This window comes from Rousettus aegyptiacus, unplaced genomic scaffold (genome assembly GCF_014176215.1).
Source record: "Rousettus aegyptiacus isolate mRouAeg1 unplaced genomic scaffold, mRouAeg1.p scaffold_m13_p_6, whole genome shotgun sequence".
Classification (NCBI taxonomy): Eukaryota; Metazoa; Chordata; class Mammalia; order Chiroptera; family Pteropodidae; genus Rousettus; species Rousettus aegyptiacus.
Window position 1 is genome coordinate 65,903,293 of NW_023416309.1, and position 27,099 is coordinate 65,930,391.

At 38.1% G+C, this 27,099-nt stretch overlaps 1 protein-coding gene across 5 annotated transcripts in view; it reads left to right on the forward strand.

The window, feature by feature from the left end:
- The first annotated feature begins 16,951 nt into the window (after nt 1-16,951).
- SPECC1 (sperm antigen with calponin homology and coiled-coil domains 1) overlaps nt 16,952-27,099 on the forward strand; it is a 239,842-nt gene continuing 229,694 nt past the window's right edge. For all 5 annotated transcript variants that reach the window (XR_004951614.1, XM_016145133.2, XM_016145137.2 and 2 more), the window contains exon 1: nt 16,952-17,039. The gene's annotated coding sequence lies outside the window, so the exon portion shown is untranslated. The remainder of the gene's footprint in view (nt 17,040-27,099) is intronic.

A 27,099-nucleotide genomic window follows, 5' to 3' on the forward strand; every position in this document is an offset into this window, starting at 1 on the left:
AGGCTTTCCTTTCGCCACTGTGTGTTTTTGGCTTCTTTATTGAAAATTATTTGCCCATATAAATATGGGTTTACTTCTGGACGGTCGATTCTGTTCCACTGGTCCGTGTGCCTGTTTTGCTGCCAATACCATGACTTTTTGGTTACTGTCACTTTGTAGTATGATTTGAAGTCGGGCAGAGTGATGCCTCCAGCCTCCTTTTTTTTTCTCATGATGCCTTTGACAATTTGGGGTCTTTTGCGCTTCCATACAAATCTGATGATTTTTTTGTTCTATTTCTTTAAAAAATGCCAATGTGATTTTGATGGGGATTGCATTAATTCTGTATAATGCTTTAGGGAATAGGGTCATTTTAACTATGTTGATTCTTCCAATTCCAAGAACACAGGAATATCTTTTCATTTCTTTGTCTCTTCTTCAATTTCTTGTAACAGGGTCTTATAGTTTTCATTATATAGGTCCTTCACTTGTTTCATTAAATTTATCCTAGGTATTTTATTCTTTTTGTTGAAATTGCAAGAGGAATTATTTTTTCGGCTTTTTCTGACGCTTCATTATTAGAGTATAGGAACGCTATAAATTTTGGAACGTTGATTTTGTATCCAGAAACTACTATATTTGCTTATTGTTTCCAGTAGTGTTCTTGTGGAGTCTTTAGGGTTTTCTATTTAGAGAATCATGCCATCCGCAAATAGTGACAGCTTGACTCCTTCATTTCCAATTTGGATGCCTTTTATATCTTTCTCTTGTCTGATTGTGCTCGCTAGAACCTCCAATGTTATATTGAATAATAAAGATAATGGACAGCCTTGCCTTATTCCCGATCTTAGAGGGAAGATTTTCAGCTTTTCACCATTAAGTGTAATGTTGGCTGACGGTTTGTCATATACGGCTTTTATTACGTTAAGGTACGTTTCTTCTGTACCGATTTTGTTAAGTGTTTCGATCATAAATGGATGCTGTATCTTGTCGAAGGCTTTTCTGTATCTAGTGGACATGATCGTATGATTCTTATTTTAATTTGTTTATGTGATGCATCACATTAATCGATTCGTGTATATTGAACCATCCCTGTGCCTCAGTGATGAAGCTCACTTGATCATGCTGTATAATCTTTTTACTAGGTTGCTGTATTCGATTCGCTAGTATCTTCTTTAGGATTTTTGCATCTGCGTTCATGGGAGATATTGGTCTGTAGTTTTCTTTTTCTGTGTTATCTTTACCGGGTTTTGGTATCAGAGTAATATTGGCTTCATAAAATGAATTCAGAAGTATTGCTTCCTCTTCGATTATTTCGAAGAGTTTGAGGAGAATAGATATTATATCCTCTTTGGATGTTTGGTAGAGATCACTGGTGAAACCATCTGGTCCTGGCCTTTTACTTTTTGGAAGGTTTTTGATGATTATTCCAATTTCCGTACTGCTGACCGGTCTATTTAGATTTTCCAGTTCTTGATTCAGTCTAGGAAGGTTGTATTTTTCTAATTACTAGTCCATTTCTTGTAGGTTATAAAATCTGGTGTTATATACTTTTTCATAGTATTCTTGTATGATCTTTGTATTTCTACGGTGTCTATCGTAATTTCCTCTCTTTCATCCCCGATTTGTTTATTCGTGTCCTTTCTCTTTTTTCTTTAGTGAGTCGAGCCAGAGGTTTGTCAATTTTATTAACCTATTCAAAGATCCAGGTCTTTGTTGCATTTCTGTTTTCTATTTGTTGTTGCTGTCGTTGTTTTCAATTTCATCTATACCTGCTCTAATTTTGATTCTTTCTTTCTTCTGCTGACTTTAGGCTTCATTTGTTCTTCCTTTTCTAGTTTTTAAAGATGAACCGTTAGGTTGTTTATTTGGGTACGTTCTTGTTTTTGGAGATAGGCCTGTAATTATATGAACTTTCCTCTTATGGCTGCTTTTGCCATGTCCCAAAAGTTCTGATATGTTCTACTATCAGTATCATTTGTTTCTATGTATCTCTTGATCTCTCTTTAATTCTTCTCTGACCCAGTTGTTCTTCAGTAGCATGTTGTTTAATCTCCATGTATTTAAAGTTCTTCCCATTTTCTTTTACAGTGGATCTAGAGTCAAAATGTTATGATCAGAGAATATGGTTGGTATGATTTCAACCCTCTTATATTTGTTGAGGCTATCTCTGTCGTCCAGCATGTGGTCGATCCTTGCGAACGTTCCATGTGCGCTGGAGAAGAATGTGTAAGCAGCTGCTTGGGGGTGAAAGGCTCTGTAAATGTCTGTCATGTCTAGTTGGCCTAATGTGTCATTTAAGGATCTTATTTCCTTCTTGATTTTCTGTTGGATGGTCTGTCCATATCCGACAGTGGGGTATTCAGATCCCCTACGGGGATAGTGTTTTGGTCTGTTTCTCCCTTTAGTTCTGTTAGTAACTGCCTTATGTATTCCGGGCTCCCTGATTGGGAGCATCGATATTAATAAGGGTTATGTTTTCTTGGTGCATGATACCCTTTATCATTATGAAGTGTCCCTCAGTATCTTTCTCCACTTTTTCTCATTTGAAGTCTAGTTCAACTGATATTAGTACTGCTACTCCTGCTTTTCTCTGAGTGCCATTGGATTGAAATATCATTTTCCACCCTTTCGCTTTGTGTCTATATTTGTTTTTGGAGCTGAGCTGTGTCTCCTGGAGGCAGTATATGGTTGGGTTTTGTTTTTTGATCCCATCTGCAACTCTGTGCCTTTTTATTGGGGCGTTCGGTCCATTTACATTTAGAATGATTATTGAAATTTGAGGTCTTCTTATAGCCATTTTATCTTTTGCTTTCTGGTAGCTCAGTGTTTCCATTGCTTTCTTGCCCTTGTGTTTCTGTTTTCTTTATTTTGGTTGGCTTTGTGGGTTTTGCCTCTGGTTCTTCTTGTTTTATGTTGTATACAATGGTTCTGAATCTTTGGCGTGTGGTTACCATTATGAATATGTAAAGGATAGGTCTATACCTACAGTCATCTATTTTCTTCTGCATGTGCCTTATCTCCATTCCCCTTTGTGAATTAGGATCTTTGAATCCCACTCCCATTACTGTCACTGTTATCTCAATTTGTACCTATGTATGCTGATTGTTCATTATTATCTTATTATAACAATTTTCTTATTATTTAAGCTTATAATACTCTGTTCTTAGTAAGGGTTGCACTCCTTTACTTCTATTTGCCTAAGAGTCACTTTACTTCTAATCATGTATTTTTCTTTTGTCATTTTGTTTTAGGCGAACTAACCCCTTTCCTTATTTTCCATAGTACAGGCCTCATAGTGGAGAATTCCCCCATTTTTGTATGTCTGGAAAAGCCTTAATTTCTCCTTCATATCTAAAAAAGAATTTAGCTGGATACATTATTCTTGGCTGGTAGTTCTTTTCACTTAATAGTTTAAATATTTGATTCCACTCCTTTCTGACTTGTAAAGTTTGCGCTGAGAAGTTCAATGGTAATCTAATGGATTTCGCTTTACAAGTTACCATCTTCTTTTCCCTGGCTGTCCCGAGAATTCTGTCTTTGACATTGATTTTTGATAATTTAATATAATGTGTCTTGGTGAAGGCCTTTTTGGATTGAGATAATTGGGTATTCTGTTGACTTCTTGAATTCTAAGCTCCAGCTCATTCCTTAGATTTCGGAATTCTCATCAACTATTTGTCTGAAAGTGCTTTCTTATCCCTGTTCCTTTTCCTCGCCTTTGATAATGGCCATTAGTCTTTGTTTCCTCTCCTGATGGTATCAGCTAGTTTTTGTATTTCTCTTTCATTATTTTTCATTCTTCAGTTTCTCTCTTCTTCCTTCTGATTTATTTCTAGATTTCTGTCTTCTGTACCACTGATCCTTTTCTCCATTTGGTTGACTCTGTTTCCCAAGCTTGCTATTTCATTTTCGGCTCTTGTGGTGTTTTTTTTTTTTTTTTTTTTTTTTTTTTTTTTTTTTTTTTTTTACTCTCCAGAAGTTCTATTCTGGTCTTTTTGAGGGTTTCAACATCCTTGTTAAAGAACTCATTCTGTTCAGCTAGTTGTTTCTTCAATTCCTGAAATTGTTGACATGACTCATTTCAGAACTCAGTGAGTTTTTTTGTAAGTACATTCCTGAATTCTCTGTTATTTAAATTGCATGTTTCTATGTCTGTAAACATATTTTCTGGAGATTTTTCTCTTTCTTTCTGTGATGCCTTTTCACTTAGGTTGTTCATGGTTTTTTTATGGACTATTTCTCCACCTGGGCATTAATGGGAGTGTATTCTCCTTTTTTTTTCTTTCCAGAAATAAATTTTATTATATAAAGGTCTCTCTAGCCTGTTGCAGACAAGGCGCTTTTCTTTTGGTTGTCAGTAGGTGGTGTCTAAGTCTCTTGAATCCTTGCTTTGTATAAAGTCTTAATAATGTCTTTTTTTTTTCTTATAGATATTTAATCTCTCACTACTCTCAGTCTTAGACCCTGTTAGTGGCAGCAACAGTTTCGGTAGCATTTGTTCAGATATCCCTGAGGCTCCACTGTGTTCAGTCTCAGATGATAAGGGGAGAGGGTCCCTCTGGTTGGGGAATGGGGGCTGCAGCTCTGTCTCGGTTTTGCAGTCATAGCTGGTAAAAATCAATCTCTGCCATCTTTGCTTCTCTGCAATCTGCCCTGATGACTGGGCCGTGCTGCCAACTGTGTTGAACTCACAGCTCTCCCAAGCATGACTGTTCAGGAAACCTGCCACACCTTCCCCTCTCATCCTCCTCTTGCAGGGATCTCTGGCTGCGAGACGCAGCTTCTTTGTTTATCCCAGTCCACCACCCGTCATCCGGGTTTCTGACCTGCGATCTTATGCGCAGTTCCCATGCTCAGACATGCTGGTGTGCAGTTTGGGTGTTTTTTTGTTGAGTTTCAGATGTTCAGCTTATTGTTATTTCAAAGGAAGAGATCTGGGGATGTCTCTTACTCTGCTATGTTTCTCCAAACCTCAGGAATACATGAGCTTTATCCCTTTTATATTCTTATAAATTATCCCTTTTTATTATAAAATGACCTCCTTTGTCTCATTTAATGTTGTTGACCTTTGCTCTTTTATTTTCATCCTTTCTGAAGCCTTTGCTTTAGATAAATCTCCTGAATAGAGCAAATTTTGCATTGTGATTCAATCTGAAAGTTTTTGTATTCTTGGAATAGATGAGTTATATTATTTCATGGTATGTTTTCATAGCCTTTTTAGTCCTTCATTACTCTTTCATTATGTGCTTTTGTTTGCTTTACTGTGTTTTAGGTATGTTTCTTCTGATCATTTAGAAAGCTTGTATTTTTATTCAAGTGATTGCTTTTAAAACCATAACTTTATATAATACTCTCATTCTTGTATTCCTTCATACTGTTTCTGTTGATTGCCTGTTCTGACCAATGATAACAGTACTTTTCCTTTTTTTTGCTTTACTGCCTTTTCCTTCAGTGCACCCAATATTGTATGATTTCCTTTAGAGTATGCTTTTTTCCCCCTTTAAATACATGTACGCATACTTCTATTTCTTGATTTTTAAATCAGTTTAGATGAGATATTTTGATCTCTGGCTATAAAAAATGAGGAAATTAGTAGGCTTAAACACCCCTTTTTTCCTTTTCCTTTTTATTCCAATTTTTGTTAATTACACCACTTCCACTGGGTTTATAAAATCATACGTCTTGTCCTGTAACCATAACCCCCACATTTGTCTTCATTCTAGTCCTACAGTTAAATAGATTCCTACTAATTGTTCCTCCAAAGTGTTTTCTCCCCATTCATTCTGTGGTAGATCACTTCTTCTGATCTCACCTCATAAAGATATTTCTTTAGCAGTTCTTCAGGAAGAATTTATGTAAATGATATTCTCTGAGTTTCAAAAATTATTGTTGCCTTTATCTTGAAAACCGTTTGACTTAGTATAAAATTCTTGGGTAATACTTTATTTCTTGAGAAATGTGTAAGTGGTATTGCTTCATTGTCTTCTAGCATTGAATGTTGCTGTAATGAAGAATGAAATCAGCTTGATTTCTTTTTCCTTAGAAGTTATTTAACAGAATTGCTGCCCCAATTATTTTTTCATCTATGAAATCCATTACACATACTTCACTATTACACATGTTACAATTATCATTCTGGGTCAATATTTCCTGGGACATGATGGATTGGCTTTGTGGATTCAACTCTTCTTTCCATTTGGTCATTTTTCTTAACTCTTTAAATATTTGTTCTAATCCATTATTTCTATTATATTTCTAATGTTTAACTCTAGGGTGTATAAACACTCTATTCCCATTGCTCTTAGGAATGGTTTTACACATTAAGCTCTGCTCTCACCTTGTACATATTGGTTGACTCCTCCTGAGAGATCCGGCTTTCTCTTGTTTGGTTTCAAGTGTTTCTGTCAGTCCTCCATCTGTTTTAGGGTTTGAAATTTCACTTGCCTCTTAGCTTTATTAAAGATGGTGTTTTGTATCTCATATTCCTAGTTACTTTTGGGTAATTTCTGAAATGAGAGTGGGAAATTCCAACTTTATGTCACCACATCTAAGTCAGATCCATTTTCAATCCTTTTTTCCAGAATATTCTGTTATTTTAATTTCATCTATGTTAGGTGACTAAACCATTGATTATCTAATCCAGGATACTATGAGAGTGAAAGAGGATGATTTAATACAATGTGGAGACTTGCATTGTAAGCCGAGATTATCTCTGGGAAAGCAGAAGGTGTGGTCATTTTACATGTGAGTGCTTATCTTTTCATTGTTGAGTTTGAATTTCTATTTGCAGGCTTCTCTCATCTACACAGTCTTGCTCTCTTCTTGTTCAGCAGTGTTACACTTCCTTCCACTGGGCCTCTGGGTTCCCCTAGTCCAGACAGGTATTAGATGGAATAGCTCAGGGGCCCTGCCCTTAGGCTTATTAAAGGCATTACAGACCGAGTCATTAAACCAGAAGCTGACTTAGATCAGTTCCCATGTCCTCTCATCTCCCTGAAAGGGGCCACTTAAATACAAAATGTAACCCTAGGCAGAGATGGGCAGCAGGGTTTTTTTTGTTGTTGTTTTTGTTTTTTGTTTTGTTTTGTTTTGATTTTTTTTAAAAAAACATCTTTCAGAAGCCAAGAATGCCACCTCATGTTCTACTGCCCTATTTCTGGTAAGGCAGTTTTAGTTTCTGTTACTCATAAAGTTGAACTATCACTGATTCCAGACCTAGTGTCTAGCCATCCAACAGCTTCAGACCAGCACCCCACCTTGTGTTTCTGCCCCACCTGTAGTTCATGGAGATATGTTTGATGTCTTTGAATCTTATTATATATTTAAACATTGCTATTTTTATATCTCTTTGCTAAATTTAAGGGACAAGTTTACAGCTCTATATTAAATAGAAACATCTGTATAATTTCTACTTTGGGAAATATTCCATTCATAAGTATTAGGCCACAAAGAAAATAAATCTACAAAAATTCCAAAAATCAATAATCATACTAACCCCAATGCAGTAAAATTAGAAATTAACCACAATTTAATGTTATGAATTACTCAAGTCAGGGAGGAAAGAGAAAATAAATGCCAAAATTAATTCTCTAAAAATAAATTTCAACATGAGAGTTATCTATCAAAACTTGTGGGAGGTTGAAAAAGGACAGCTCAGTGGAAAATTTATCACCTTGTGTAATTTATTTGAAAATAAGAAAAAGCTGTAAAAATAAAAGAATCAATTTTTCAACTCTAGAAGCTAGAAGACTTAACTGGGAAGAAATGATTAATAAAGGCAAAGCCAGAAGTTAAAGGTAGAGGGGAAAAACAATGTTGGATCTGGTCAGAAAAGCAAAATATTGGTTCTGTTTGGGGTGGGGACAATAAAAAGAGCAAACATTAAGGTGAGCATGCCTGCAGAAAAATGCCCAGCCCTGCTGACTGGTCTCACTTCTAAATTCATGGCAACATAATGTTAAGCATTTCCTGGAAATCCTACAGTATTTCTCCCCCACCCCCAAAAGCTATTTTATTTCTCGTCTCTCTTCAAATGTCCAACACTTTATTCCCAATTCTCTTCCTCAGCTGCTATCCTAGCTAACAAACAAGAAGCATTTGAGATGGAACCCCCACTATCCCAAGCAAAAACAACTACCCATCTCCATACATCTGTATCCAAACACGACAGTCTCTCTTCCGGCCAAACCCAGTGCTCCCCTGCACTCCAGACCCCACCGCCTTTTGATGTCTCAAAGACAACTCCCCAACCCTTCTTTACTCTGTTGTCATCGGTTCCTCACTTTCCACTGGATCATTACCAACAGCATACAAACTTAATGACATTTCTCCTACCTGATAAATAGTCTCAACTTCATTCCTCCTAGATATTATACATTTATTTCTTTCCATTCCCAGAAAATTTTCTCAGAAGAGTTTTTCATGTATGCTAACTCCATTTCTATACTCCCACTGTCTTGTGAGCCCCCTCCACTCAGACTTTTGTCTCAGTTACTCCATGAAACTACTCTTGTCAAGGTGACCAAAACCTCTACACTATTACATCCAATACTCAACTTTCAGTTCTCAATTCTACTTGACCTTTCTACAGCGTCTGGCCCAGTTGAGCACTCCCTTTTCTTAGAAGTACTTTTCTCAGCACACTCTTCTGATCTTCCTGCTACTTCTCAGTCTCCTTTGTGCTGATTTCCTCATTTTCCTAACCGCTTGACCTTGGAATGTCCCCAAGAGCAGACCTTAGACCATTTTCCTATCTGGACTCACTCCCTTTGTGAGTTCATTCTAGCTCATGACTTTAAATGCCATGTCTATATAGGGAACTCCTACATTTTTATCACTAGCTGCAGGTTCTTCTCTGAACTCAAATAACCACCTACAATAATTAGCATCTAAAGTGCAACATGCTTGTTGGATCTTTGGAAACCTGGAGGAGTGAGAGACATTCCCAGGTTTCTCACCTTGAAACAACAATAAGCTGAACATCTAAAACTCAACAAAAAACACCCAAATTGCATACCAGCATGTCTGAGCATGGGAACTGTGCATAAGAGCTACCACAGGTCAGAACATTGGGTTTCAGGTGGTGGACAGAGAGAAATAAAGAAGCTGCCTCTCGCAGCCACTGGAGCTCCTGTAGAAAGAGGGGGAGGATAGAAGGAGCAGCAAGTTCCCTGAACAGCTCTTCCTGGGAGAGCTGTGAGCTACCCGTGGCCAGTCAGTGGCAGGGCTCAGTCATCAGGGCAGAAGGCAGAGAGGCAGGAGGACAGAAAAACAATGGTTGATTTTTACTGGCCATAGTTGCAAAACAGACTGACTGCAGCCACCCACCCCCAACTCAAGGGCCACTCCCCCCATACTAACTGAAACTGAAACTGCGGAGCCCAAGGGGAATCTGAGCAAATGCTACCGAAACTGTTGTTAACACTGACAGGGACGGAAACTGAGAGCAGCGAGCATGATTAAATATCTATCAGAAAATAAAAAGGCATTTTTAAAGCTTTATATAAAGCGGGGATCCATGAAGCTTAGCTGCCACCTACTGCAAACCAAAAGAAAGGTGCCTTCTTTGCAGCAGGCTAAAGAGAGACCTTTACATAATATATCTTCTTTCTGGAAAAATAGCAGAATACACTTCCATTAATGCCCAGGTGGAGAAATAGTCCATTAAACACCATGAACAACCAAGGTGACAAGGCATCTCAGAAATAAAGAGAATTTAAACCTCCAGAAAATATGCTTATGGACATAAAAATATGTGACTTAAGTGACAGAGAATTCAGGAATGTACTTTTGAAAAAACTCGATGAGTTCCAAAACAAGGCATATCAACAATTTCAGGAATTGAAAAACAACTAGATAAGCAGACAAGATGATTGAAATCTTCAAAAAGAACAGATCTTCTGGATATTAAAAACACACCATAAGAGTTGAAAATGAAATAGTAAGCTTGGAAAATAGAGTCAACCAAATGGAGAAAAGGATCAGTGATACAGAAGACAGAAATCCAGAAATAAATCAGAAAGAAGAAGAGAGAAACTGAAGAATGAAGAATAATGAAAGAGAAATTCAAGAACTAGCTGATACCATCAGGAGATGAAACATAAGAATAATGGGCATTTTCGAAGGCGAGGAAAAGGAACAGGGATTAGAAGGCAATTTCAGACAAGTAGTTGACAAGAATTTCCCAAATCTAAGGAATGAGCTGGAGCTTAGAATTCAAGAAGTCAACAGAACACCCAATTATCTCAACCTTAAAAGACCTTCACCAAGACACATTGTATTAAAATTATCAAATCACCAACAAAGACAGAATTAACAGGGTGGCCAGAAGAAGAAAATGGTAATTTCGAAAGGTAAACCCATTAGATTATCATTGGACTTCTCAGCACAAACCTTACAAGCCAGAAAGGAGTGGAATCAAATATTTAAACTATTAAGTGCAAAGAACTACCAGCCAAGAATAATGTATCCAGCTAAATTCTTTTTTAGATATGAAGGAGAAATTGAGACTTTTCCAGACATACAAAAATGGGGGGAATTCTCCACTACAAGGCCTGCATTACAGGAAATAGGGAAAGGGGCAAGTTCACCTAAAACAAAATGACAAAAAAATTACATAACTAAGAGTAAGGTGACTAGCAGGTAGATAGAAGCAGAGGAGTGCAACCCTTAAAAAAATTACATAACTAAGAGTAAGGTGACTAGCAGGTAGATAGAAGCAGAGGAGTGCAACCCTTAACAGGCCATTATAAGATTAAACGGTAAGAAGAGATTTGTTATAGCAAGATAGTAATAAACATTCAGCATACATAGGGACAAATTGAGATAACAAAGACTGAAAAGGGGTGGGATTCAAAGATTCAAATTCGCAAAGGGGAGTGGAGTAAAGGCATGCGCAGAAAAAAATGGACAACTGTAAATGTATAACTATCCTTCATATATTCATAATGGTAACGACCACACATCAAAGATTCAGAACCATTGTATATAACATAAAACAAGAAGAACCAGAGGGAAACCCACAAAACCCAACCAAAATAAAGAGAACAGAAGCACAAGGACAAGGAAGCAATGGAAACACTGAGCTACCAGAAAACAAAAGATAAAATGGCTATAAGAAGACCTCATATTTCAATAATCATTCTAAATGAAAATGGACTGAACTCCCCAATAAAAAGGCGCAGAGTTGCAAATGGGATCAAAAAACAAAACCCAACCATATACTGCCTCCAGGAGACACAGCTCAGCTCCAAAGACAAATATAGACACAAAGCGATAGGGCGGAAAATGATATTTCAATCCAATGGCACTCAGAGAAAAGCAGGAGTAGCAGTACTAATATCAGTTGAACTAGACTTCAAATGAGAAAAAGTGGAGAAAGATACTGAGGGACACTTCATAATGATAAAGGGTATCATGCACCAAGAAAACATAACCCTTATTAATATCGATGCTCCCAATCAGGGAGCCCGGAATACATAAGGCAGTTACTAACAGAACTAAAGGGAGAAACAGACCAAAACACTATCCCCGTAGGGGATTTGAATACCCCACTGTCGGATATGGACAGACCATCCAACAGAAAATCAAGAAGGAAATAAGATCCTTAAATGACACATTAGACCAACTAGACATGACAGACATTTACAGAGCCTTTCACCCCCAAGCAGCTGCTTACACATTCTTCTCCAGCGCACATGGAACGTTCGCAAGGATCGACCACGTACTGGAAGACAGAGGTGGCCTCAACAAATATAAGAGGGTTGAAATCATACCAACCATATTCTCTGATCGTAACGTTTTGAAACTAGAGATCCACTGTAAAAGAAAACGGGAAGAACTTTAAATACATGGAGATTAAACAACATGCTACTGAAGAATAACTGGGTCAGAGAAGAATTAAAGAGAGATCAAGAGATACATAGAAACAAATGATACTGATAGTAGAACATATCAGAACTTTTGGGACATGGCAAAAGCAGCCATAAGAGGAAAGTGCATATAATTACAGGCCTATCTCCAAAAACAAGAACGTACCCAAATAAACAACCTAATGTTTCGTCTTAAGAAACTAGAAAAGGAAGAACAAATGAAGCCTAAAATCAGCAGAAGAAAAGAAAGAATCAAAATTAGAGCAGGTATAAATGAAATTGACAACAACAACAAAAACAATAGAAAACGTAAATGCAACAATGAGCTGGTTCTTTGAGAAAATTGACAACTGCCTGGCTAGACTCACTAAAGAAAAGAGAGAAAGGACACAAATAAACAAATCAGGGATGAAATAGGGAAAATTACGATAGTCACTGCAGAAATACAAAGATCATACAAGAATACTATGAAAAAGTATATAACACTGGATTTAACAACCTACAAGAAATGGACCAGTAATTAGAAAAATACAACCCTCCTAGACTGAATCAAGAACTGGAAAATCTAAATAGTACGGAAATTGGAATAATCATCAAAAACCTACCAAAAAGTAAAAGGCCAGGACCAGATGGCTTCCCCAGTCAATTCTACCAAACACTCACAGAAGATTTAATACCTGTTCTCCTCAAACTCTTCCAAAAACTTGACATGCAGGCAATACTTCCCAACTTATTTCATAAGGTGAATATTACTCTGATACCAAAACCTGGTAGAGATAACAGAAAAAAAGAAAATTACAGACCAATATCTCTCATGAACACAGATGCAGAAATCCTAAATAAGATGCTAGTGAACCGAATATAGCAGCCTATTAAAAAGATTATATAGCATGATCAAATAGGCTTCATCCCAGAGGCACAGGGATGTTTCAACATATGCAAATCAATTAATGTGATACACCACATAAACAAATTAAAAAATAGTAGGCCAAAAACAGAATATGCATCACTCTGCAGTACTTATCAAACATTCACAAGTGTCCTTTTTTAGGCCACAAATAAAAACTCAACTATTTCAAAAATACAGAGTAGTAGAGACAACCCTGATCTCTGACCTGATCACAATGAAATAAAACTAAAAGTTAATAACAAAATCAGAAACAAAAGACCTCTCATGGTTTGAAGTCTTTAAATTCTCACACTCTTTCTTCAAATCTAAAAACTTTACATTAAAGAAAAATTAAAATCAAAATTTGAGGATATCTACTATACATTCAAAAATATTAGGTATATCTAAAGCAGTACCTATCTATATCTAAAGGCTAAGTCTTGACCTTAAATACTTACATTCACAAAAAGAATTTAAAAGTTAAGTATCCAACTCAAGAAGTTAGAAAAAGAGCAATAAAATACCCTTAAAGAAAGCAGAAAAAAAGGAATTGAGATAAAACAGAAATTAATGAATTAGGGAGAATAACAAAAATGTCAGAATTAAAAAATAAATCTAAGAACTGATATTTTTTAAAAAAATTAAAGGTAGGATAATCAAGAGTGCAAAAATATAGAAAATAAGAAATTAGGAAAAAATTAAAAGGCTTACAAAAAATTGCTTGGTTCAACTTTATGCAAATGCATTTGAAAATCTGCCTGTGTATGTATCAATAATGTCCAGTTGGTCTAATGTGTCATTTAAGGATCTTATTTCCATATGGATTTTCTGTTTCGATGATCTGTCCATATCCGACAGTGGGGTGTTTAGGTCCCCTACGATGATAATGTTTTCATCTGTTTCCCCTTTAGTTCTGTTAGTAATTGCTTTACACACACACACACACACACACACACACACACACACACACACACACCCCATTCTCTGCTTTCTGCCCTGATAACTGGGCCCTGATGACTGGGCTCTGCTGCCAGTTGCTAGAAATTCTGGCATTTCCAGGTGGGCTGATCAGGGAAGTCGCAGCACCTTCTCCCCTCCCCCTCCTCCTGCAGGGAGTTCCAGAGGCTGTGAGAGGTAGCTTCAATCGCATTTGAACATCTGGATGAATTTTTTTAAGGAAAATATAATTTATCAAAATTAACTCTAAAAGAGTTTTAAAAATCTAAACTGTGAGATTACCACAGGAGAAATAAAGAAGGTTGTCAAGTATAAAATAAAGAAGGCTGCTTCTCTAATTCTGCTTTAATTGAAACACAGACCTTCCTGAGAACTGAGCCTGCTGTTCTCCGAAGAGAACATTTCTCCTGCACTCTTATTCAAAGTCCTGCTTCCTTAAGTTTTCAATCATTTGACTCTCTCAAAATGGAGCATCAGGCCCAGACATTTTCAACTGAGAAATGATTGAATTTCAAAGAACAGAAAATTTTAATTAAATTGTTCCACAGTAAAAGCAAAGAATCAAAGCTTCCAAATTTTTATGACATGAGCATAACATTGATTCTGAAACCAAACATTAGACATTCAAATAAAATTATAGCCCACTTTCATTTTTGAATATTAACGTAAAAATCCTAAATAAAGTATCAGCAAATAGAATCGAGCTGTGTATTTTAAAAAAAAAAATGGCATGTAAGCTTATTCCAGGAGTACATTAGATTTTTTATTAGGAATTTATTATAACTAAAACTCATTATTTCAGTATTAGGATTCTGCTGTCACAGGGCTTTCTGAGACTGCAGTGAACAGTGAACTGCAGTGGGGGCTGTCCTGTGCATTGTCTCCCACTCTGCAGAGTGAGGCAAACTCTTTGGTCTTGAGGCTCAAGCTTCATTTTTCATCCCTGTTTTCATCATTCAACTTCCAAAACATACAACATTATTCCACAGCCACATTACCCCATGCTCTGTATTTCTTACTCCTGATCTAACTCTCCACAGCTTTCCAACCTCCCAAGCCCTTCCTATCCTGACCTAGTCTACTCCAGAACTTCTACCCCTAAACCTGTAGACTCCCCTCTATCCTCAAGTTCTTTGGATGGTTCTGCGTCTCCACCTCTGCCTTGATTGAAACACGGATCTCCTTGAGAATACCTGAGAACACTTTAGCCTACTGCTCTCTAAAGGGCCAGACCATGGTTCCCCATCAGTTTTGTTCGAAGTCCTGCTTCCATAAGGTTTCAATCATTTGACTTTACCCCCACCCTCATATCTCTTTACTTTCTTATCCACTAAAGCCATCTCTCCCAGTGATGCAAAAAATGTCCTGCCATGTGTATAGATGGCTTCTACATCCATGCACATGACCTTGGCCTCTCTGTTCACTCCACTCCTTTATCCAGGGCTGCACAATTCACACGAGGATACTCAGTGACCCTGCCTCTACTCCACATTAGCCATCCATCCTCACACCCTGACCTAGTCATTATCAACCACCCCTATTCTCTTACCAGAAGTTCCTCTCCCTCTTGGTTTCCCAATTACTCCAGTAACATTAGTAAATCTCTGACCCCCATCAAAATTCCCAGTCGGACCTACTACTTCCTCCCAACCATTCAGCTCTCTCCCTTTTTTACTTCTCTTCTTATTCATCTTAGATCCCACACTTCAGCATCACACATATACACATATGTATGTATGCACACACACACACACACACACACACACACCCCTGTCTGTCCTCATAGATAACTTCCTCTCTTCTTTTCCAGAGAAACCCCCTTTTGACTTTTCTCTAACAAATCAAACATTTGCCCCTCTTTTTTTCTTTTCTCTTCTTACAGCAGAGGGCTTGTTGCTGTCTAGATCAGGGTTCCTCTAGATCAGGGTTTCTCTACCTCAGCACTATTGACATTTGGAGGTCAGATCATTCTTTGTTATGGGGGCTGTCCTGTGCATTGCAGGATGTTTAGCAGCAACCCTGGCCTCTACCCACTAGATGTCAGTAGCAACCCCAGTTGTGACAACCAAAAATATCTTCAGACATTGCCAATTGTGCCTTGGTGGGAGCGGTGGTGTGGGGGCAAATCATTCCTGATTGAGAACCAGTAGTCTAGGTTCATCCCTCTGTCTGTGCCTAGCACTCTACCTCCCCCTCACATATGTACAATCTTCTCAAGAATCATACAGTATGAGATACCTTTTTCTCTTCTGTATAGTCAGCAGCTCCCTCTCAACTGGGTTCTTATCATAAATATTTAAAGATACTGAAGTTTCTCCTATCTTAAAAAAAAATTCTGCTTCAGCAACACTTCCACTCCCAGCCACCAGCCCCTCTCCTTCTCAGGCACCCTGCAAAAGCTTGTTATTCTCCTTGCCTCCATCCTACCTTCCTATTTGATCTTCTTTTCCTCAAATATGACTCAGAGTCTTGTTATTTTGCCTCTGTAGCTTTCACTTAAGTAACAAGTAACTTCCATGTTAATAAATACAGTGACATTTTTCAGCTCATGGACATAAGGCACACCGGAGTAGACCACATTGAGGAAAGTGAAGATCCTGAATTCGATCTTGACTCTGTTGAATTTCAGGGTCTCAGAGGCATACTAGAATAGATATTGGGTAGATATTGAGGCAACAAGGGCTGGAGTGAGAGGGTTCGTCTGGTCTGGGCTCTATCAATGTACCTAGGGATGTATGGGTATGTGTGTATGTATCTATGTAACAATGCCGTAAGTGTGATGAGGTTCCTTCTGAAGGGGGATGTTTGTTTAGAGCAGTTGTTCTCAAACTTTAGGGTACTTCAGAATCATTTGAAGGGCTTGGAAAATGTAGTTTTCTGGACCCCATCTCCAGAATTTTCAGTTCAGTAAAAACTGAATAGCCTCGATAAGATGGAGAATTTACATTTCTACTTAGTTCCCAGATCATATTGAAGCTACTGGTCTGAGTACCACACTTTGAGAACCACTATTCTATTGTAAGGAAAGAGTGGTCAGAGATTGACTGGGGCACTCCAACATTTATTAAGCCAGGACAGAAGGTGAGCACTCGAGGAAAACAAAGGAAGCACGGAGAAACAAAGGACCACCACCTGTTTGCTGATGGAGAGCGGCCAAAAGGGAGGATGCAAAGGCTCCAAAACTACATCTCCCAGGTTGCTCCGCGCCAGCTCGCGCCAGCCCCCTAGAGGTGTCTCGGAGGCGCCCATAGCATCCCGGGGACTTTCGCGGAGCATCTGTGAGCGTCGGGAGCCGCGGCGGCTGCGGGCTGAGGTGTTGCCGCGAAAGCCGAGCTGGACGGGTGAGTAGGAGCATCGCTGCCCACCTACTACTCTGCGCCGCAGCTGCGTGGTCTTTCCGTAGCGGGCAGACGAGCGCGAAGGTTTGGGGGTCCGGGCGCGGGGCTGGTCTGCAGGGCTGTCTCTCTGAGAGGTAAGACGCGCTGCCGTGATCCCCGTGGTGGCCGCGGTCCCTCTCCGCGCGGCGGGTCCTGCCTTCAGCCTGGGACAGAGGTCCTGCTCTGTCCTGTCCACCCAGCCCCAGAACGATGAAACCGGTGCCTCAGGTGGCAGCGGCAGATGGCTGCCCCTCCACTCCGGGCCAGGGGGGTTGGCTCAGGAGCCCAGGACCCAGGGCGAGAGGACTCCCAACAATTGCGGCCCTGGGAGGCGCCCCCAGACCTAGTGGGACAGGTGCGTGAGTGCACCAGGCCAGGGGTCCCCAGGAGCCTCCTGCACCCTCCCTGGGTCTGTCCTGGGGTGCCGTGTGCTGTTGGGGATAGCCCTTGGCCATCCTCGTCGTTCACAGAGCTCCAGCCCTTTTCCTGCCCTAGGCTGACCCGGGAAGGGCGCCGACCGCGCGTCTCCCGGATCAGCGCTTGGTGTCACAGCGCAATGCACCTGGTGAGCCCTGGGGGACCACCATTTGGATGGTTCAGGGTGGCCCCGCGGTGCAGATCCTGTAGAGAGTGAGTGCAACAGGAACAACCTCCTTCCCAGATATCTTTAAAATAAAATTAATTTTATGTGCTTATTTTTTAAAAGGAAGTTTGACCCTGAATATTTTATTTATATTTAGTGGGAGCTCCATTTGCCAGTACGTAAGTTTATATAATAAGCAGTATACGATTTGAAAAAAATGTTACTGTGAAGGTGCTCTTCCTTGCCCTCTATCGGAAGAATTATGTTGGACTGGTTGACATGCTTATCCCTTAGTAACTGCGGTAGCTGGAGGCAGGAGATAAGGTGTTTTTGAGTAGAGTCACGACTCAACCCTTTAGGACAAATTTTGGTTTCAGAAGATTTTTTGTTATCCAATTTCAAACACGGTGCTATTTCGGCCTTTAAGATGGGGAAGGAGAGAGAGAGAGCAAAAGCTTGTCAATCCTAATATCTTGCTCTGCAGAAAATAGCTTGCACGAATTCACTCTTAAAGCAAGTACCTTTACTTTGGCAGCCAAAACTAGATTTTATCCTTTTAATAGTTTGTCAGTTGACCTGTTTGGCTGTTTTAGGTAGACAGCCCTGTCATCTGTTAAGAAACAATAGACATCTCCCATGTTTGTGCTTCTTATTTCTTGTCTTCCATTGACCACCCTCTCTCTACAGTGTTGACTATTAAGGTTAAATAGGACATTTTTGTTTGGGGCTTGCTTTTGGGGTAATGCTCCCACAATATCTTCACTAAATACATTCTCTATCATATTAAGTAAGTTTCCCTTTATGCCTAATCACTAAGTGTTTAAAAAGTCAAGGGTATATTACTCAGCCGTAAGAAAACATGAAATACTACCATTTGTGACAATGTGGATGGATCTTTTGCTTATTATGCTAAGCAAAATAAGTCAGATGGAAAAGGTCGTGCGGTATAAAACTGAAAGCAACAAACGAACAAGACAAACTTACAAATTCATAGACACAGACAGCAGTTTAGTGGTTACCAGAGGAAAGGAAGGAGGGGAGAGGTAGAAAAGGGTAAAGGGCATCAAATATATGGTGGTGAAAGATTTGACTTTGGGTGGTGAACACAAAATGCAGTATACAGATAATGTATTATAAAACTGTATACTTGAAACCCATATAATTTTCTGAACCAATGTCACCCCAATAAACCTAATTTAAAAAGTCAGAGATGGGTGGTGATTTCTCTCCACAAAATGCTTTTGCATAGCATGTATTAATATAACCATGTAGTTTTCTTCTTAAAATTGTTAATATTAGTGATTATGCTGCTAGATTTTCTGTCTCTAAAATCCTGGGATAATTTAAAATGCACTTTTGGGTGATTTGATAGATTCAATTAGCTAACATTTTATTTATGTTTTGATATCCATATTTGTAAGTGAGATTGGTATATACTTTCTCCTCTGCGCCCATTTTTGTCTGAGTTCATGAGTAGGGTTATGCTCTCCTCACTGATTAAGTTGGGAAACTTTTGATCATTTTCTGTGCTCTGGAGTAGAATTACCCATTTCTTGAAGTTTGGCATAATCTGATTGCAGACTGCCTGGGCTGCCATGGGTGTTTTTTTTTGTTTTTGTTTTTGTTTTTGTTTTTTGTATTTTTTTTTAAAGAAGTTGATATCACTGTTTAACTTACTTTTCAATATTTTCCATGGTCATTGATTTTTCTCAGGTTTCCTATTTTTTCAAAGTCAGTCTTATACTTTACATCTTCCTAGAAAATCATTAACATTATTGAACTCTAATATGTAACGCATAATGCGTATTGTATTCTGTTGTAAGAAAATAAACTCTTCCATATTCTTTATTGGTCAGACTTGCTTAATGCTTGCTTATTTTATTAGTATTTTCAAAGAACCAGCTTTTGGATTTATGGGTTAATCTCATTGATTTTTATTTTTCTATATCCTTAATTTCTGTTCTTGATCTTCGTCTTCCTTTCTGCTTAATTTGAGTTTGTTTTATTCCAGTTCTAGCCTTTTGAATTGAAAACATAGGTCATTTATGTAATAAGTCAGACCTCCAGAGCAAGGCAAGGAAAGACTTCTAATTCTTTCATTCCAGTCACCTCCCATGTGGCTTAGCTCTATCATTACTTTAACTCTTCAAATTAGACATTATTGATGCTATTATTTTCTGGGTCAATATTTATTAGATTTATCTACCTTTTTACCATTTTCTTCATTTTTTCTTGATCATAGATACTCTTTTTTGGATAATTTTTCTTCTCTTCAAAAAATATTTTTTAGAAGTTCCTTCAGTAATGATAAATTCTCTGTTTTTATAATATCTGAAAATGTGTTTATTCTGCCATCTTTCTTGAATATTGGCTTCACAAATTTTCTCTAGTCCATTGGTTTCCAAGTTATTTTTACATTTTTCTATCATTTAAAAAAGGTGTTTTGTAGATGGAAGGTTTTGAGATCTCTATTCTGCTGTATTGCTGAAAGAAAGATAAAGATTAAACACAGAAATTAATTTGTAGTCTAACGAACTTTCAGTTTTCATAACCTTTCCCTGGACCCTTATTATATTGGGTACATAGTTTTATATTTATCTCAAACTTATTAATTATAATTTATGTACTCTGTATCCTTAACTTTTTCTTGTTGACTCTGAGAGTTTTGTTAAAGACTTCCACTATGATTCCTAGTGAGCTTCTTTTGTGATGTGTGTGTGTATCAAAGCTGTTTTTAGATCCTTAAAGCTTCATAATTTTTATATCTTCTTGACGAATTATACCTTTGGGAATAAAATAGTCTCTTATTTTTTCCTCTAATTTTTATAAGAGTTTATTTAAGCCAAACTGAGAACAATGTCAGGAAGCAAGATCTCAAATGCTCCTCATCTTATTTAATATTTTTGCTTTTAATTTTATTTTCTTTGATATTAATATTGCTACACCTGCTTTGTTTTAGTTAGCATTTTTCTGGCATATCTTTTTCCATTCATTTATTTTCAATTTTCTGTTTTATTTTAGTTGTAACTCTTGTGATTATCTTATAAGCTAGATTTTGTTTTCTTTATGTTTGTCTTTTTTCAAGAGTGCGGTAAAATATTCACAACCTAAAATGTATCATCTTAATTATTTTTAAGTTCACTACTGTTAAGTGTAGTCACATTGTTTTGCAACCAATCTCCACAATGTTTTCATCTTTCAGAATTGAAATTCTACCCATTAAACAACAACTACTCTTTCCCCTTACCCCCAGTCCCTGGCAATCATTATTCTGCTTTCTGTCTTTATGACTTTGACTACTCTAAGAACCTCATATAAGTAGAATTATATAGTATTTTTCTTTTTCTTTTTTTCCCCTCTTTAATCCCCACCCCCACTTCCACCTTGCTGTTTCCCCTTAAAAACTGGATCTCTGAAGTTGGGGCATGTCCTCCCGCATGTGCACCCCTGGGCCAGGGCCACCCTCAGGGTATGGTTTGTGGCTCCCCCTGGTGTGCCAACCCAGGACCTTCTGCATGTAAAGCAGATGTGCTAACTACTACACTATGGAGCCACCCCCGGTATTTGTCTTTTTCTGACTGGCTTATTTTATTTAGCACCACATCATCAGAATTTTCTTCCTCTTTGAGGCTGAATAATATTCTATTGTATTTATATGCCACGGTTTGCTTATGTATTCATCTGGTTCCTTCCATATTTTAGCTATTGTGAGTAATGCTACTGTGAACATGTTGTACAGTTATTTCTTCCAGACCTTGCTTTCAGTTATATACCTAGAAGCGGAATTACTGAATCATGTGGTAATTCTATTTTAATTTTTTGAGAAACCTCCATACTGTTTTCCATAGTGGCTATACCATTTTACATTTACACCAACAGTGCACAACGGTTCCAGTCTCTCCACATCCTAACACTTGCTATTTTCTGTTTTTTATTTTTTATTTTTTTGTTTTTTTGATAATAGCCATTATCCTGGGTGTGAAATCTTTGTCTTTCAATAGGCAGCTTTAACCCATTTATATTTATTTTGATTCCTGATATTTGGGAACTTATCCCTTATTTTATGTTTTCTTTTTCTTATGCTTATTTCTTGCCAGCCTCCACCTTTTCCCTCCTTTTTGTTGGATTGATTGAATTTTTCTTGTTCTAATTCACCCCCCTCAAGACAAAGAAGTTACAAATATCTTCCCTACCATGCTTGTGGTAGGCAGCCTTAAATTTTGGAACTTTTTATTGAGGTATAACATAAATGTGTAAAGGCACATACATCTATGCGTCTAGCTCAATGGATTTTGACAAACTGAATGCACATATAACCAACACTCAGAATAAAAAACCTTCCCAACACTGTAGAATCTGCCCTTGTGCGGATCACCACCGAGGATAACCACTACCCTGATTTCTAACACAATATATTAATTTTACCTGCTTTTCTACTTATATCAGTAGAATCATATAGTATGTACTTTTCTATATCTAGCATCTTTCCATCAACATTACATTTGTGAGATTTGTCCACATTCTTGAGTGTAATTGTGTTTCATCCATTCTCACTGCTGTATAAATTCCAATTTGTGTGTAGCTGCAATGTAAATACCCATTCTTCCTTGATTGGTATTTGGGTTGTTTGCAATTTGGGACTATCATGAATAGTGCTGCTATGAACATTCTAGTACATGTCTTTTGTTGAATAAATATATGCATCTCTGTTGATATATATCTAGGAGTGGAATTGCTTGGTCATAAGGTGCTCATATGATCAGTTTTAGTAGATATTGCCAGTTTTCAATACTGGGTGCACCAACTTATGTACTCAAAAAGCATGTATGGTTACTGCACATCCCTGATAACTCTCAGTAATTTCTCTTTTCCATTTAAGTAAGTCTGGTGGGTATCACATCATGGTTTTAATTTCGCTTTCCATGTGATAAATGAAATTGCACTCCTTTCATACCTGTAAGTTATCACACATTTCTAAACATTTTTTCTCATGATGTTTAAGGATAATCTGTATATATGAACTCTCCATGAGTAAAGCAAGAAAGAATCTTAACATGATTTTTAATTCTGTCCCATATTAAGATCATATGAGGGTTTGGGGGTTTGTACATTATATAGAAACAACTATTTAAATAACTATAAATTTTAGTGATTATTGCTCATCACTGATTCTTTCCTCTCTTGTTTTTTTTTTTTTAATTCATCATTTGTTTTGCTTAAACAAGTCCTTAAGTAATTTTTTCCCCCAGAGATTCTATGGGTGTGTTTAAAACTATACTTTAATTTTGATTTTCTGCATTAATACTCTTTGCTTGGTATAGGATTCTAGGTTTAAAATCTCTGAATTTTGCAGATAATCTTCTATTATCTGCTGACATCTAGTGTGGTTGATGAGACGTCTATGCAGTTGTATTCTCATTTCTTTGTAGTTAACCTATTTATTTTCTCAGAACCTTTACAATATTTTCTTTTTCTTTGGTGTTCTAAATTCCAACTATTTCTCTTGGGGTAGGTCTTTTTTGTTCTTCCTACCCAGTGCTTGGTGGTCCTTTTCATTGTAAAGATTAATACACATCTTTGGTACAGGGGACGTTTCTCTTTGAGTATTTCTTTGCCTCCATTCTCTTTATTTTCTACTTCTGGAATTCAGAACAAAAAACCTTCCCAACACTGTAGAATCTGCCCTTGTGCGGAGAATTACTGTAGTGGATATTAAAATTTCTCAGGTTATCTTTCATGTGTCTTGGCTTCTTTCAAATGTTCTTTCTCTTTGTGGGCTGGATTCTGGGAAATTCCTTGGTTTGATTTTCTAGTTCACTAATCTAGTGCTTGGCTTTGTTTAGTCAACTCTTCAGCCCATCTATTGAGTATTTTTCAACATTGATTATCATATATTTAATTTTCAAGATCTCCACTTTTTAATTTAATTTTTAGAACAGATGAGATACTCAGTGTTCAAAAATTATACTGCATTAAAAAGATATGAGTGCAATGTCTCCCTACCATTCCTTTCCTCCTATCTACTCAGTTTTCCCTCACTCCAGAGGCAAGTAACCATTGTTATTAGTTTTTTATGTCCTTGTAGAGTCTCTTTATGCAAATATAAGAATTACATTTTTAATTCTATCCTTTTTGCAGAAATAATAGCATTAGTCCATAAACTGCCCTTCATTTTGCTTTTCTATTTCAGAGTGTATTCTAGAGATCTTATCAGTTAGCTGCTTGCTTGTCATAGATAGAGTGTCCCCTCAGACCTTGCCAGGAATGTCTAATAATTTCTTCTATATGCCCTATCAACTCTCTTTCCTTAGATATATGTTCTCCTATTTATTCGGTGTCTCCATTTCATGATGTTCAATAAAAACTTTGAGGTTCTTCCTTTGTGTGCTCATCTTTGAGTTTGAGAATTTCTGTTTTCCTACTTGTCCTATTTGTCATAGGCTGCCTCTGGTTATTTTTGAAGAGTTGTGAAGTACTGCTAAGTGGAGTGTATGGTATATTCCAGGTGAGGGGGTTTTGTGGTAGGTTGCTTAGTGTTTGTGGGTAAGGGTCCAACAGCCCTGGCCATTCTGACTGCAGTTCCCCAATTATTCATCACTTCGTGACATTCCATCCCTGCCTCTCTTTCTCTCTGCTTGTATCGGGCTGTTGTGTACTCAGGCAATCCGATTCTGAGTATATACTCTATTTTCCAGAAATTTCTTAGATGTTCTAGTTGGCTAGAGGCACTGTCTCTTGTTTTCCATGTCTCATTGATTTGGTGTTTTAAATAAAATATTTTTCCACTCCAAGAAATTCTAGAATATAAGGCAGAAGTATGTGTTGAGTCCATTATCCTGTTTCAATCTCCAATACTACCTTTTATCTTGAATTTATTTCTTGGTTGGGGATCCTCAAGATCACCTCCAAATTCAATGATTCACTAGATCTCATAGGACTTAGCATATTGTTATACTTATGGTTGTGATTTATTACAGTGAAAGGATACAAAGCAAAACTAGCAAAGGGAAAGGCTAATGGGGCCAAGTCCAAGAGGATACCAGGCTCAAACTTCCAAGATTCATCTCCCAGTGGACTTACACAGGATGTGCTAATTCCCCCAGCAACGAGTTGAAAGAGCAAGTATGAAATGTTGTCTACCAGGGACGCTCACTGAAGACTCAGAGTGCAAAATTTTACTCGGGGCTGGTCATGTAGGCACTCTGTGCCTAGCACATACCAAAACTCCAGACTCCCAGAAAGAAATCAGGTGTTCAGCATAAACCACAGTGTTTACATAAACAGTTTGCACACAGCGAGCCTCTTTTATCAGTTCTTCAAATGTTAGGAGCTCTTTCAGAATCTGAGTTTCCAAAGGTCAACCTGGTGAGCAGGCCTTTTAAAGAATAGTAGTTTCAGGCCTGCTATATTCACTTTTTTCTGCAGAATTTCCCTCGTATTTTCCATAGAAAAAGATCGATATTCTACCTGGAAATGACTTCTCTCAGCCAGATTATAGAAGATTTTATGTCTTTTCTGAGGAGAGAGCAGCATTTGAGTATTAAGATGCAAATGGGGGTAAAGAACTATTTCCTGACTTTGGAAGAAGCCAAAGTATGGCAGCCTTGAAGGGATATCAGTGGCAGAGTCTGGGGGGGTGGGGGGGGGGAGGTGAGAGGGGAGTTGTGGGGGGTGGAGGGATGGGGCGGGGACTATTCACCCATTTTAAATTTCTCTTATTAGTCTTTGGTCACTTCATCGTCAAACACAGCAATCTGTAGCTTATACCTTTCCAAGAGAACACCAGTCCTTGTTACTTTCTGTTCCCCAGACTCTGGTCATGTTATATAGGTCTTACTCTGTTTCTCAGTGTTATCACTTAATACCATGGTTTACGACCCATTTCTGTTGCTCTGTGACTATCTGGTCTGTGTATTTACCACATCTTGCTTATCTACTCTCCTTGTGATGGATACCCACATTGATTCCTACACTCAGACACCACAAACAATGCTGCATCAAACTCTTGTTCATGTCCCCATACGGACTTGTGTGAGACTCTCTTTGGGATTTAGACTGGTCATAGTGTGTGCCTGTTCTTCATAGAACCATGTACGATCAGGGAAACGGTGTAGGTGGTGGTGGGGATGGAGAGTGCTGAGCAGCTTAGTTTGCAGCAAAGTTCAAGACAGAGAATAAAAAGTTAAAGAAAGAGGAGGCAGAAAGAGTGAGAGACGTCCCTAGATCTCTCCCCTTGAAACAACAATAAACTGAACATCTAATATTCAACAAAAAACACTCAAACTGCACACCAGCACTTACGCGCAGTGGTGGATCTGTGCATAAGAGCGACCACAGGTCAGAATCATGGGTGTCGGGTGTCGGGCAATGGACTGGAAGTAGTAAAGAAGCTGCTTATCACAGCTGCCAGAGCTCCCTGCAGGAAGAGGGGGAGGAGAGAAGGAGCTGCGAGTTTGTGTAGAGAGTTCCCTGAACCTTCCTTCCTGGGATAGCTGTGAGTTCCCTGCGGCCAGCTGGTTGTAGGGCCCAGTCATTAAGGCAGAAAGCAGAGAAGCGGGATGGCACCGCAGAGGAACAACAGCTGGTTTTTGCCAACCACGGTTGCAAAACAGAGGAAGAACCATAGCCCCCAACCTCCAACCCAGAGGACCTCTCCCGACATACCCTCTGAGACCAAACACCACGAAGCCCCAAAAGAATCTGAGCAAATGCTGCCGAGACTGTTGCAGACGCTGACAAGGACTGAAACTGAGGGTAGTGAGTGTGATTAAACAAATATGAGAAAATTTAAAAAAGCATTCTTAAGACTTTATGTAAAGCAGATATCCAAGAGGCTTAGACACCACCTACTGCAAACCAAAAGAAAAGCGCCTTCTTTGCAGCAGGCTAAAGAGAGACCTTTATACAATATATCTTCTTTCTGGAAAAACAGCAGAATACACTTCCATTAATGCCCATGTGGAGAAATAGTCCATTAAACACCATGAACAACTAAAATGACAAGGCATCACAGAAATAAAGAGAAAAATCTCCAGAAAATAAGCTTACAGACATAGAAATATGTGACTTAAATAACAGAGAATTCAGGATGGTACTTCTGAAAAAACTCAGTGAGTTCTGAGACGAGGCATATCAACAATTTCAGGATATGAAAAAACAACTAGATGAACAGAGCAAGGAGATTGAAACCCTCAAAAAGAACAGAATAGATCTTCTGGAGATAAAAAACACGGCAAGAGCTGAAAATGATATAGCAAGCTTGGGAAATAGAGTCAACCAAATGGAGGAAAGACAGTGATATAGAAGACAGAAATCTAGAAATAAATCAGAAAGAAGAAGAGAGAAACTGAAGAATGAAAAATAATGAAAGAAATTCAAGAAGTAGCTGATATAATCAGGAGAGAAAACATGACTAATGGCCATTATCGAAGATGAGGAAAA